General features: G+C 38.4%; 1 long non-coding RNA gene across 1 annotated transcript in view; it reads right to left on the bottom strand.

Annotated features, from left to right (window-relative positions):
* Nucleotides 1-9,907, bottom strand: part of LOC139182269 (uncharacterized) — a 167,436-nt gene extending 157,529 nt beyond the window's left edge. The window contains exon 1 of the long non-coding RNA XR_011565921.1: nt 9,502-9,907. This is a non-coding gene — a long non-coding RNA (uncharacterized lncRNA). The remainder of the gene's footprint in view (nt 1-9,501) is intronic.
* Between the last annotated feature and the right edge of the window lie 1,647 nt (nt 9,908-11,554).

Genomic DNA, 11,554 nt, shown 5'->3' on the forward strand with positions numbered 1-11,554 from the left:
GTTGAAGCCTGGCTTGGAGAATTTTGAGCATTATTTTGCTCGAGTGTGAGATGAGTGCAATTGTGCAATAGTTTGAACATTCTTTGGCACTGCCTTTCTTGGCGACTGGAATGAAAACTGACCTTTTCCAGTCCTGTGACCACTGCTGAGTTTTCCAAATTTGCTGGCATATTGAGTGCAGCACTTTCATATCATCTTTAAGGATTTGAAATTGTTCAACAGGTATTCTATCACCTCCACTAGCTTTGTTTCTAGTTCTGCTTCCTAAGGCCCACTTGATTTAGCATTTCAGGGTGTCTAGCTCTAGGTGATTCATCCCACCATTGCAGTTATCTGGGTCATAAAGATCTTTTTTGTACAGTTCTTCCGTGTATTCTTGCCACTTCTTCTTAATATCTTCTGCTTCTGTTAGGTCTATACCATCTCTGTCCTTTATTGGGCCCATCTTTGCATGAAATGTTCCCTTAATATCTCTAATTTTCCTGAAGAGGTCTCTAGTCTTTCCCATTCTATTGTTTTCCTCTATTTCTTTGCACTGATCACTGAGGAAGTCTTTCTTATCTCTCCCTGCTATTCTCTGGAACTCTGCATTCAAATGGGTATATCTTTCTTTTTCTCCTTTGCCTTTAGCTTCTCTTCTTTTCTCAGCTATTTGAAAGGCCTCCTCAGACAACTATTTTGCCTTTTTGCATTTCTTTTTCTTGGAGATGGTCTTGATCCTTGTCTCCTGTACAATGTCACGAACCTCCGTCCATAGTTCTTCAGGCACTCTGTCTATCAGATCTAATCCCTTGAATGTATTTCTCACTTCCACTGTATAATCTTAAGGGATTTGATTTAGGTCATACCTGAATGGTCTAGTGGTTTTCTCTACTTTCTTCATTTTAAGTCTGAATTTAGCAATAAGGAATTCATGACATAAGTCTGAATTTGGCAATACAGAGTTCATGATCTCAGCCACAGTCAGCTCCAGTTCTTGTTTTTTCTGACTATAGAGAGCTTCTCCATCTTTGCCTGCAAAGAATGTAATCAATCTGATTTTGGTATTGACCATCTGGTGATGTCCTTGTGTAGAGTCTTCTCTTGTGTTGAAGAGGGTGCTGGCTATGACCAGTGCATTCTCTTGGCAAAACTCTGCTAGCCTTTGCCCTACTTCATTCTGTACTCCAAGGCCAAATTTGCCTGTTACTCCAGCTATTTCTTGACTTCCTACTTTTGCATTTCAGTCCCCTATAAAGAAAAGGGTATCTTTTGGGGGTGTTAGTTCTTGAAGGTCTTGTAGGTCTTCACTGAATCATTCAACTTCAGCTTCTTCTGCATTACTGGTCAGAACATAGACTTGGATTACTGTGATACTGAACAGTTTGCCTTGGAAACGAACAGAGATCATTCTGTTGTTTTTGAGATTGCATTCAAGTACTTCATTTTGGACTCTCTTGTTGACTATGATGACTACTCCATTTCTTCTAAGGGATTCTTGCCCACAGTAGTAGATACAATGGTCATCTGATTTAAATTCACCCATTGCAGTCCATTTTAGTTCACAGATTCCTAAAATGTCGATGTTCCCTCTTGCCATCTCCTGTTTGACCAATTCCAATTTGCCTTGATTCATGGACCTAACATTCCAGGTTCCCATGCAGTACTGCTCTTTATAGCATTGGACCTTGCTTCCATCACCAGTCACATCCACAACTGGGTTCTGTTTTTGCTTTGGCTCCATCTCTTCATTCTTTCTGGAGTTATTTCTCAACTGATCTCCAGTAGCATACTGGGCACCTACCAACCTGGGGAGTTCATCTTTCAGTGTCCTATCTTTTTGCCTTTTCATACTCTTCATGGGGTTCTCAAGCCAAGAATACTGAAGTGGTTTGCCATTCCCTTCTCCAGTAGACCACATTTTGTCAGAACTCTCCAGCATGACCCATCCATCTTGGGTGGCCCTACATCGCATGGCTCATAGTTTCACTGAGTTAGACAAGGCTGTGGTCCATGTGATCAGTTTGTTTAGTTTTCTGTGATTGTAGTTTTTATTCTGTTGGCCTTCTGATGGATAAGGAGCTTATAGAAGCTTCCTGATGGGAGAGACTGACAGGGAACTGGGTCTTGCTCTGATGGGGGGGTCATGCTCAGTAAATCTTTAATCCAATTTTCTGTTGATGGGCAGGGCTGCGTCCCTCCCTATTGTTTGACCTGAGGCCAAGATATGGCGGAGTTAATGAGGAAAATGGTTCTTCAAAAGGTCCCATGCATGCATTACTGCACTGAGTGCCCCCAATCCTGCAGCAGGCCACCACCAACCCATGCCTCTGCTGGAAACTCCGGGATACTCACAGGAAAGTCTAGGTCAGTCACTTTTGGGGTCACTGCTCCTTTCGCCTGGGTCCTCGTGCACACAAGGTTTTGTTTGTGCCCTTCAAGAGTCTGTTTCCCAGTCCTGGGTAAGTTCTGGGGGCTCTATGGTGAGGTTAATGGCTATCTCCTCCAAGAGGGCTTATGCCCTATGCAGTTTATATCATAATCATGTCTCAATGCTACATTATAGCCAGACCAAAACCAGCCTTTTAAAACTTATCTTGTTGTTTCTTTCGATGTATATAATGCATATCAAGAATCTACAGTGGAGAAATGAACTTGGAAATTAATCTCCTGACCATCTTTCCATGCCTGGTATTCTGGTCCTTATTAATCAGCTCCCATAAATCTGGTCTTTGACACCACAGACAAATACAACTTTATTAGCTGCAAATCTATTTGGCGGCCTTTGAATGGCTTTCTCAGATTGCATGGCTCTCACAGTGCGACAAGTCCTTTCATGTTGATTAAAATACTTGAGGGATACAAACAACAACAACAGGGTAACAGGAAATTCAGTCATTTCTTTCATCTTCCCAGCGGGGACCAGCCAGCACAACTTGACTTTCTTCAAACAAAACTCCCCTTTTTGTGGCTGAAGAAAGGCTTTGGCAAACACTTATCCTTTGATATGATACACACTTGACAAAAATCACAGAGCAAATCAAGCCACTGCTTTGAAGAAAATGCTTATTAGAAACCTGAAGCTCTTAAGTGCACTAGGACTTAATGCCACTGCCAGCAACTTGAGGCCAAATGTGTCTGTGGCGTTGATTTAAAGTCAAGTCCAAGTGTACTGACTTCAGGGCTGCAGCTGCCACCCCAATCCTTAGTTTCACTGAAGGATACCTTGAAGAACTGTTTAGTTTTCAAGTACATTCTAGAATGTCAGTTCTGTATTTCATTCTGGTAAAGCATGCATTTTATTATTTATAGACAGAAAGGAATGTGAGGAAATCCTTGTTCTATAGCCTGTGCTCAAAGTACCAGAACCTCCAGTAACACACTAATTTCTTTTCAAAGTAGAAACTCAGCTTCTGAGGTGAGAATGCTGAGCATCCTGGGTCAAACCAGAATTCCAACATGAAGGGCCAGGGCTAGAAATCCTCATACACTTTGAATCCCATGGAAGACAAATGGCACATTCAAATTAGGATAGTTTAAGGGAAATTTAATAAAAGGATTTATAAATGTATGTGCAAGGGTGGAAAGCCTAGAAGGGATAAACAGTACCTCTGGCCTTTTAACGGGTTTCTGTGATGGCTCAGATGGTAAAGAATCCATTGGCAATGCAGAAGACCCAAGTTCAATCCCTAGGTTATGAAGATCACCTGGAGAAGGGCATGGCAACCCACTCCAGTATTCTTGCCTGGAGAATTCCATGGACAGAGGGGCCTGGTGGGCTACAGTCCATGGGGCTGCAAAGAATCAGACACAACTCAGCAACTAACACTTTCACTTTCACTGGCCTTTTATCAGGTAGGCGTTAGCAACCCTAAGTCTGCAGAGGACTTAGTGCTGCTAAGCCACTTCAGTCATGTCCAACTCTGTGCAACCCCATAGATGGCAGCCTACTAGGCTCCTCCGTCCCTGGGATTCTCCAGGCAAGGACACTGGAGTGGGTTGCCATTTCCTTCTCCAATGCGTGAAAGTGAAGTCCGACTTTCTGCAAACCCATGGACTACAGCCTACCAGGCTCCTGTGTCCATGAGATTTTCCAGGCAAGAGTACTGCAGTGGGGTGCCAGTATCTTCTCTGAGGACTGAGTGGTGATGACCAAAACCCAGAGACAGAGGGGCTAGGTGGACAGCAGCCACCTTCAGCAACCCCACAGGAACAGAACAAAGGGAAGAGGTCCCCAGACTCACCTCCCTACTTTTTATTTCCCACTGGTTTTCCCCAATGTCCTCACATAACCAGAGGACAGAGGGCCAGGGAGTCAGGCAACAGGTCCTTCCAGGTCATTTTTCCAGGGGGATGTGGCTTTGTGGAGCCGGCAGAAGACAGCCTACCAACTGACATCACCATTGCCACCTAGATCACCCTGAAGGTAAACAGCAGACACCTGCTCTAAGTGCTGATGTCAAGAAAAAGGAAAAATTCAAAACTCTCAGATTTTCTTTGATAAAGCCCATTCAATTTTCCAAGGTGGAAATGTGGAAGTCAGGTTTGTAATTAAGCTTAAAAACATAATATTACATAGATTCCATTAATGATTTACATGCATCCAAACAACACAAATATGGTTTTTAAAATACAGATAGTATACTTTGCTGAAATAACTGTAACAAGGATAAAGACATATGAAGAAACTAAATTGTAAATATTCCCTGAAAGAGCATATTTCTGTAATAAATAGTTTTATCCAAATGTTTTCCTCTTTGATTCAGGAAGTCATCACTAAAGAGAACGCCTAGATAGAAAACCTTTTCTCAGTAGTTCAGCTCTTACTAATCTTTAGACATATCTGCTTTGATCTTTTCCTGACACTTCAGGTCCAGCATCCTCAAAGACACATTTATGTTTCCTTCTCTTTCTTCCCACCCATGACTACTCTCTGAATGATGGATCATAGGGGATGGGGTGGTACATACACACACCCTGAGCTTTTTTACATGGTATACATTCAATGGGTATATTTACTGATTATTGAACAATTATGATTTTCAACATCTACTTTCAGTAAATAATGAAACTTTGCATGAAAAATATAAATGAGAAGCATAGTGGAGAAAGCACTAACTCTACTGCTATCCTTACATGACCTGGATTTTGGAAGAATAAGCAATGATTTATGAAAAAGCCCGTCCAACTTAGTAAATAGGAAATTTGATCTAAGAATCTATCAATTAAAATAATAGTCTGTAAAGGAAATGAACGAATGCATTATTAACCTGTCAAAATCAGTAAATCTCAGAAATGTAATCTTAATTAGGAGATAGTGAAACTAGCACACACACACAAGACTTCAACTGAAAAGGGTAGAGGAAGAAAGGGCACTAGACAACAAGCAGGCATCCCGTGCCAGAGCTGGGACTGGTTACCAGTTTGACCATATGTAGTTCCATGGGGTATAAATGAAACAAGATGTGTCATGAGTTGACAACCATTGAAGTAGGTATAAGTAAATGAGGACTCTATGCCAGCACTGTCCAACAAAAATATAATGTAAGCCATTTATGTAGTTTCAAATTTTCTAGAAGCCATGTTTGGAAAAGCAAAAAGAAACAGATGAAATTCATTTTAAATCACATTTTAACTCAATATATCCAAAACATTATCATTTCAACATGTGTCACTAGCCACGTCTGAAGTGCTGTATTGCCACCTTCTCAGCGATTATTAGAAAGAAAAGCCGAGTTCTCTGCTATTCACTTTACTTTTATGCGTGTGAAAAATGTTTTCATAATAAAAAGTTTTAAAAAAAAGTCAACAAACTTGGCGCCTGTCTCTCACCATAGCTCAGTTTTCCCATTTACACGTTGAGGGAACTGTACTAGTCATTAGATCATTTCTAAAGTGTCTTCTAATTCTGTTTCCAAGATTTTCTTTCTAAAGTATTCTTTCTGATTTTTCACTACTCTATAGAAACATGGACATTAAAAAAAAAAAAAGGAATTCCTTTATGCTGTCAAAAAATTATGACCTGAGAATTACCATTCTTAATTTATCTAAGAAATATTTTCAGACAAATGACCATTTATATATAAAATAATTTTTCTACTGCTTCAAAACCAAATGGTCATATATAAATAAGCTCAGTTTACATTTACCACTGTTTTGTTCATTCAGTTTTTCCTTTCACACAATATTAACCATTTGGCTCTGGTGAGAAATGGAAAAGGCAGATTAAAAACACAAATATAAATCACATTTCATGTTCAAAAAGTGATTTTATAGAAATAGGAATTAAAATATCTTGGGAATTTTTCCCATTATTTTTTAAAATTTGGTCTAGTAACTTCATGGATTTATCGAATGTATTCATTTGATATTTTTTGTATTATATTTAATAGTTGTATTTATAGAGCCTCAACCTCACACTGTTCAAATTTTTAAAGTAAAAATTTCTGTAAATAATTCAACGTGCTTAATATAAAATATCTGTCTTTATAGCTGACAAAACTTTTTAATTTTAATTTGATTGCCTCGATGGCCTGCCAACCCATTCTGTCCTTTTAGCTTAGTATTTAGGTCAACCTGAATGGTGAGTATGCTCCTAGTGTCATTTAGAAGAAACATTTTTAATTAATTCCAAACGGAAGTTTCATACTTGACCGATTTTAAAAGATCTCAGTATATATGAAAAATTCTATCTTATTAAATATAATTTAATTTTATATATGTAAAGGTTATGTGCAATATAAGGTTAATTACCAAGAAATCTCTGCAATTTTGTTAATAGGAAACTATTTTTTGTACACATATGATAATTACATTTTGTAAATCACTTTGAACACAATTATTTATGGACACTTTTATTACAATAAAGTGGAGAAGGAAATGGCAACCCACTCCAGTTTCTTGCCTGGGAAATCCCATGGATGGAGGAGCCTGGCAGGCTACAGTAAATGGGGTCGCACAGACTCGGACATAACTGAGTGACTTCACTTATTACAATAATTAGTTAATTAATCTATTATTAATCTATTTTTTAAAATAGCTAAAATCTACAGAACTACCTACAGAGTTAAATGGTAAATACCTGTTGAGATTTTTTTTCCCCCCAGTCATACTGCAAGTCTTGGACAGACATACGATTAAACAGTCCTTAGAATGAGAAGTACAATGTTTTTATACCAGGTACACCATCTCTTTCAATTGTTGATTTAAAATTGTGGTTTACTTCCTCTTGTAGTTTGAACAACATGCCCTACAGGTGAGTGAGAGCTCAGGGTACATGACCTAATTACATAAAATAATAAAATTCATATCCTGAAATCAGACATACACACAAATAATTTCCAGAGGTTCCTTCACTATTACTCCCACAAAAGAAAATTTAATTAGAGACTTTTTTGAACAAACAAAAAAATCACTACCATAAATCAATTCTTTTCTTTATGGTTTTCTTCGTTTGATCAGTTTATCTGGTCTTCATTACCTGTGAGGTTCCAGTCACCTCATTCTATAACTTTCACAAAAACAAAGATCCATTTTCCTTAATGGGACTAGACAATCTATTGGCAATGACAGGAACAGAAGTCTCTATGCAATTATGGGAATAAAGGTTGGTTCTCAATTATGGGAAAAAAAGGGTTGTTCCCCTGACTGGCAATCCTTAAATATAACATGAAGGAGAGAAGTTAAGAAAAGAATACAAACAGGATTATACTGCTAATTTTTCCCTAAGCACACATTTCTACTAACCTAATAACCGAAATACTTAAAGATGCAAATTTAATTAATTTCACTAGCAACATTTCCAGCCACCAATATATCCTCAAAGGCTTCAATGTTTTATCACACAAGCTCAGCATCTGTGGCTCCTAGCCTGGCAGAAAAGTTTTCCGGGAGAATACTTTTTAATAATGGTAGCCAAAGGAAAAAAAAACTTAGTGATATGACTTGGAGCTCTATACTGTCTAACAAATCAGGTGCCCAAACATTGGATACCTTCAGGCCACATATGTTCGAGTAGTTGTCATCTGCAAAGGCAAAGCTTCCTTGGATGAAATGCCAACTTTCCTGCAAGAAACATAAGCCCTTCTGGCAATATTTAGACTGGCACTGTTAGTAATAGCCAGTGTCAGAAAAAATTATTGGATATGGTAATTCTAAATGTAGTACGTACAGAGACACCCAGTTGTTCTAGCAAGAAGAGTAGGATACAAAATGAGAAATAACCTTCAAGACCCAATTTTAAGCATGATCTACTATGGCCCCAAAACTCCTGATTACAAATATATCCTAGGTACTTCAGAAGATGGACTCACTACCTCCATGATAGTTTTCCCCTACACATGTTCTCATCTTTAGACATAATTTTTTCTCTTTATTGCCCAGACATACCTGAACATCTCTCCCCAAACATTCTCTGCTCTCCATTCCAGGGAATGGAATGTCTCAATACTTCAAAACCACAAGAAAAATTCAACTTCCTGGAGCCAGTCATGACAGATCTAATCTAAATGAAATCACTCACACTTCTAAATTCCTATGGTCTATTCCACTTATTTGGCAGTTAAATTCTGTATTTACAGTCTAATTGTTTTTTATATTATTTCTAGCTTTCACCCACAACTGTACAGTGAGCTGTTTAACACATTAGACTCTGCTTAATTCCTATCACTGTACTCTCCTTAATACCTAGTACACTGCCTGGTCCCCACTTAATATTTAATAAGAGTTGAGTGGATTTTATAAATGAAAAAAGGGAGGTGATGAGAATTAATACATTTTCTATTCTTGAAAAATTCAATACTACAATATACATTTTCCTCTTGAGAACTTAGTCCTCTTCCAGAGCTGTTTTCCAACACAACACAGCTTTTCATATACATCGTTCAATTCTCATTCCTATTAACAAAGGTGAAACTATTCATGCTGCAATTGATAATGATGATGTCATTCATTTCTGATGTGCTATAAACAAGACTTCTAAACTGTTACAGCAGAATGAAGAATAACAACTGATATGAAAGGAAAATATTCAATTATCACAGTAGCATTAAAGGACAGTGAGCAGGGAGTGATGCAGGTGAGTGGCAATAACTAGGTAATAATACGTAGTGCAGTCAAGAAGAAATATTAATAACATCAAAATCTAAAGAACAAGAGGAAATGACTGGCATAGCATCCAGCCACTCAACAAACATACAGTAAATATCTACTACACATCAGCCAATGGGATTAACAATTACAAATTAAAAATGTAGACCTCTCTCTCAAAGATCTCTAGTAAGAAAGATATAATCTAATAAATGTATAAATAATAATAAATAAATGAAACATAAATTATAAGGGAGATTTAAAGAGCTTTGCTGGGGATGGGGCTGGGGGCAGGAAAACACGGCTAGCCACACAGGCAGCTTATTCTCACTGTGTTGCCTAATTTAACACAGCACCCAGCTTTCTGTGGACACTTAATAACTACCGGTTGGCAAATCAATAAATGCCAGTGGTTGGGGAAAAAGAGATGAGTACCTTATCTCCCCAGCAGCCCAACAAGCTGGTGTGGATGGCGTGGGAGCCTCCTTAGCTCTGACAGCTACACAGTGACTCCCAGTGGTCACAAGTTGAACCTCATCTGTAATCATAGCAAAGTAAATATATTAATATAATTATATATATATACACACACATATGTATTATATCATTTAGTATAACTACTAAAGTCATCACCCTTTTAACAAATTCTGGTGCTCATTCTGCTTGAAATTGAGTAATACTTCTGTCAAGCACAATACAGTGAGCTAAACAAACAAACAAGCTCCTTTCCAATCTCGAAAGCTGGATTCTATGATTTCAAACTAAATTTCTGGGATTTCCTTGGCAGTTCAGTGGTAAAGACTCTGTACTTCCAATTCGGGGGTGGGGCGGGGGGCATGAGTTCCATCCATGGTCAGGAACAAAGATCACACATACCACTCGGTATGGCCAAAAAACACCTAATTTTCTAACATGCCCAGTGTAATGTTAGACCGCACATGAAGCTTATTCTGAGAAATAAGCCTTGTCTCCCAACTAACAAGTGGAAAAAGCTCTTGGAGAAAGATACGGGACTATTTCTGAGCTCTGACTCTTGAGAGTTCCTTGGACTGCAAGGAGATCCAACCAGTCCATCCTAAAGGAGATCAGTCCTGGGTGTTCATTGGAAGGACTGATGTTGAAGCTGAAACTCCAATACTTTGGACACACCATGCAAAGAGCTGACTCATTTGAAAAGACCCTGATGGGGGTCTTTATTCATGAGGTCACAGAGTCGGACACAACAGAGTGACTGAACTGAACTGAACCTAGAAATTAGAGGCATTTTTCTTTCCTCAGAACAATCATTAGCTTTATAAGAGTTCCAAATTGTCCCAATTACTTTAAATTACGTACCTTCTCCTTCTTTAGAAAAAAGAAGAATGGGTCTTTATATTTTTGGCCATCATACCATCAGTATTTCCATTGATGTTTAACATTTCTCTACCAATAAAAATGACTATGTATTAAAAGTAGGTCATTCTGGCATACTGGTATTTATGGAGTTCAGTTCAGTTCAAACAACACAATCTGTACCAAATATGTGTCAAACATTATGGTACACGAAGAACAAGGATGGGTAAGATACAGCCACTGCCTGGGAAGAACTTACAATGGAGTAAGGACAAGAGACCTCTCTGTCCTCCAGATACCAGAGAATAGGAATAAATAACAGAAGCCAGCAATTAGAGCACCACAGTTACAAAGTCACCCTCATATATAACTCCCACGTTAGTCACTCTCCAAATTCAATCATTTTGCGACCAACTGTCATCTTCAGTTCCATTCACAATGCTCAGGAAGACCCTGACCTAGGATTCCAATGTTGTCAGCCATTCTCTTGTTCCTGTATATTAAATTAGACGAAGGCTCTGAACTGACATCAGAGGGAAGTGAAAGGAGACAGCTGAGGGAAAAGAACGTTAAGCTACGTATTGAAATCCTTTGAGAAATGCCCTGTCAAGACTATAGCTAGAAAATGTAGGATGCGAGAAGCTGTATATTACCATGTAAATGTCCAGGGAGATTCTTCTATCCCCAAATGAAAAGACACTACATGAAATCAAAGGATAACACTGTCCTAAAACTGGACACCTAAGTAACATACATGCACATCTGTTCATGTAGACTGACCCCTAGTGATATGAACTGACTGCTGCAGGGACAAGTCTCGGAAAACTGCCTTTAAAAAAGAGACCAAGTTTACTCTCTTCAAAATATAGCACTATACAGCTTCATAAACATGTAAATTCTAAGTGACATATGTAGCCATACTGTCCTCTCTAAAAACTGAATAAACAATCCACAAAATTTATAATAAAGGAGCAAGCAATGTAACACATAACAGACCTATTAGATGGGACTATCTCCCTTAAACACAAGTCACAGGTTAATCTATGTGGCCTCTGCTACTGTCACCACATCTGTGTCTCTATGAGACCACATTTTGAAGGTCTTCATAATCGGTTGCAAATCACTTATAACAAAGATTATTTTCAATTTTCTGTTT

The sequence above is a fragment of the Bos indicus genome, chromosome 1, assembly GCF_029378745.1.
Source record: "Bos indicus isolate NIAB-ARS_2022 breed Sahiwal x Tharparkar chromosome 1, NIAB-ARS_B.indTharparkar_mat_pri_1.0, whole genome shotgun sequence".
Classification (NCBI taxonomy): domain Eukaryota; kingdom Metazoa; phylum Chordata; class Mammalia; order Artiodactyla; family Bovidae; genus Bos; species Bos indicus.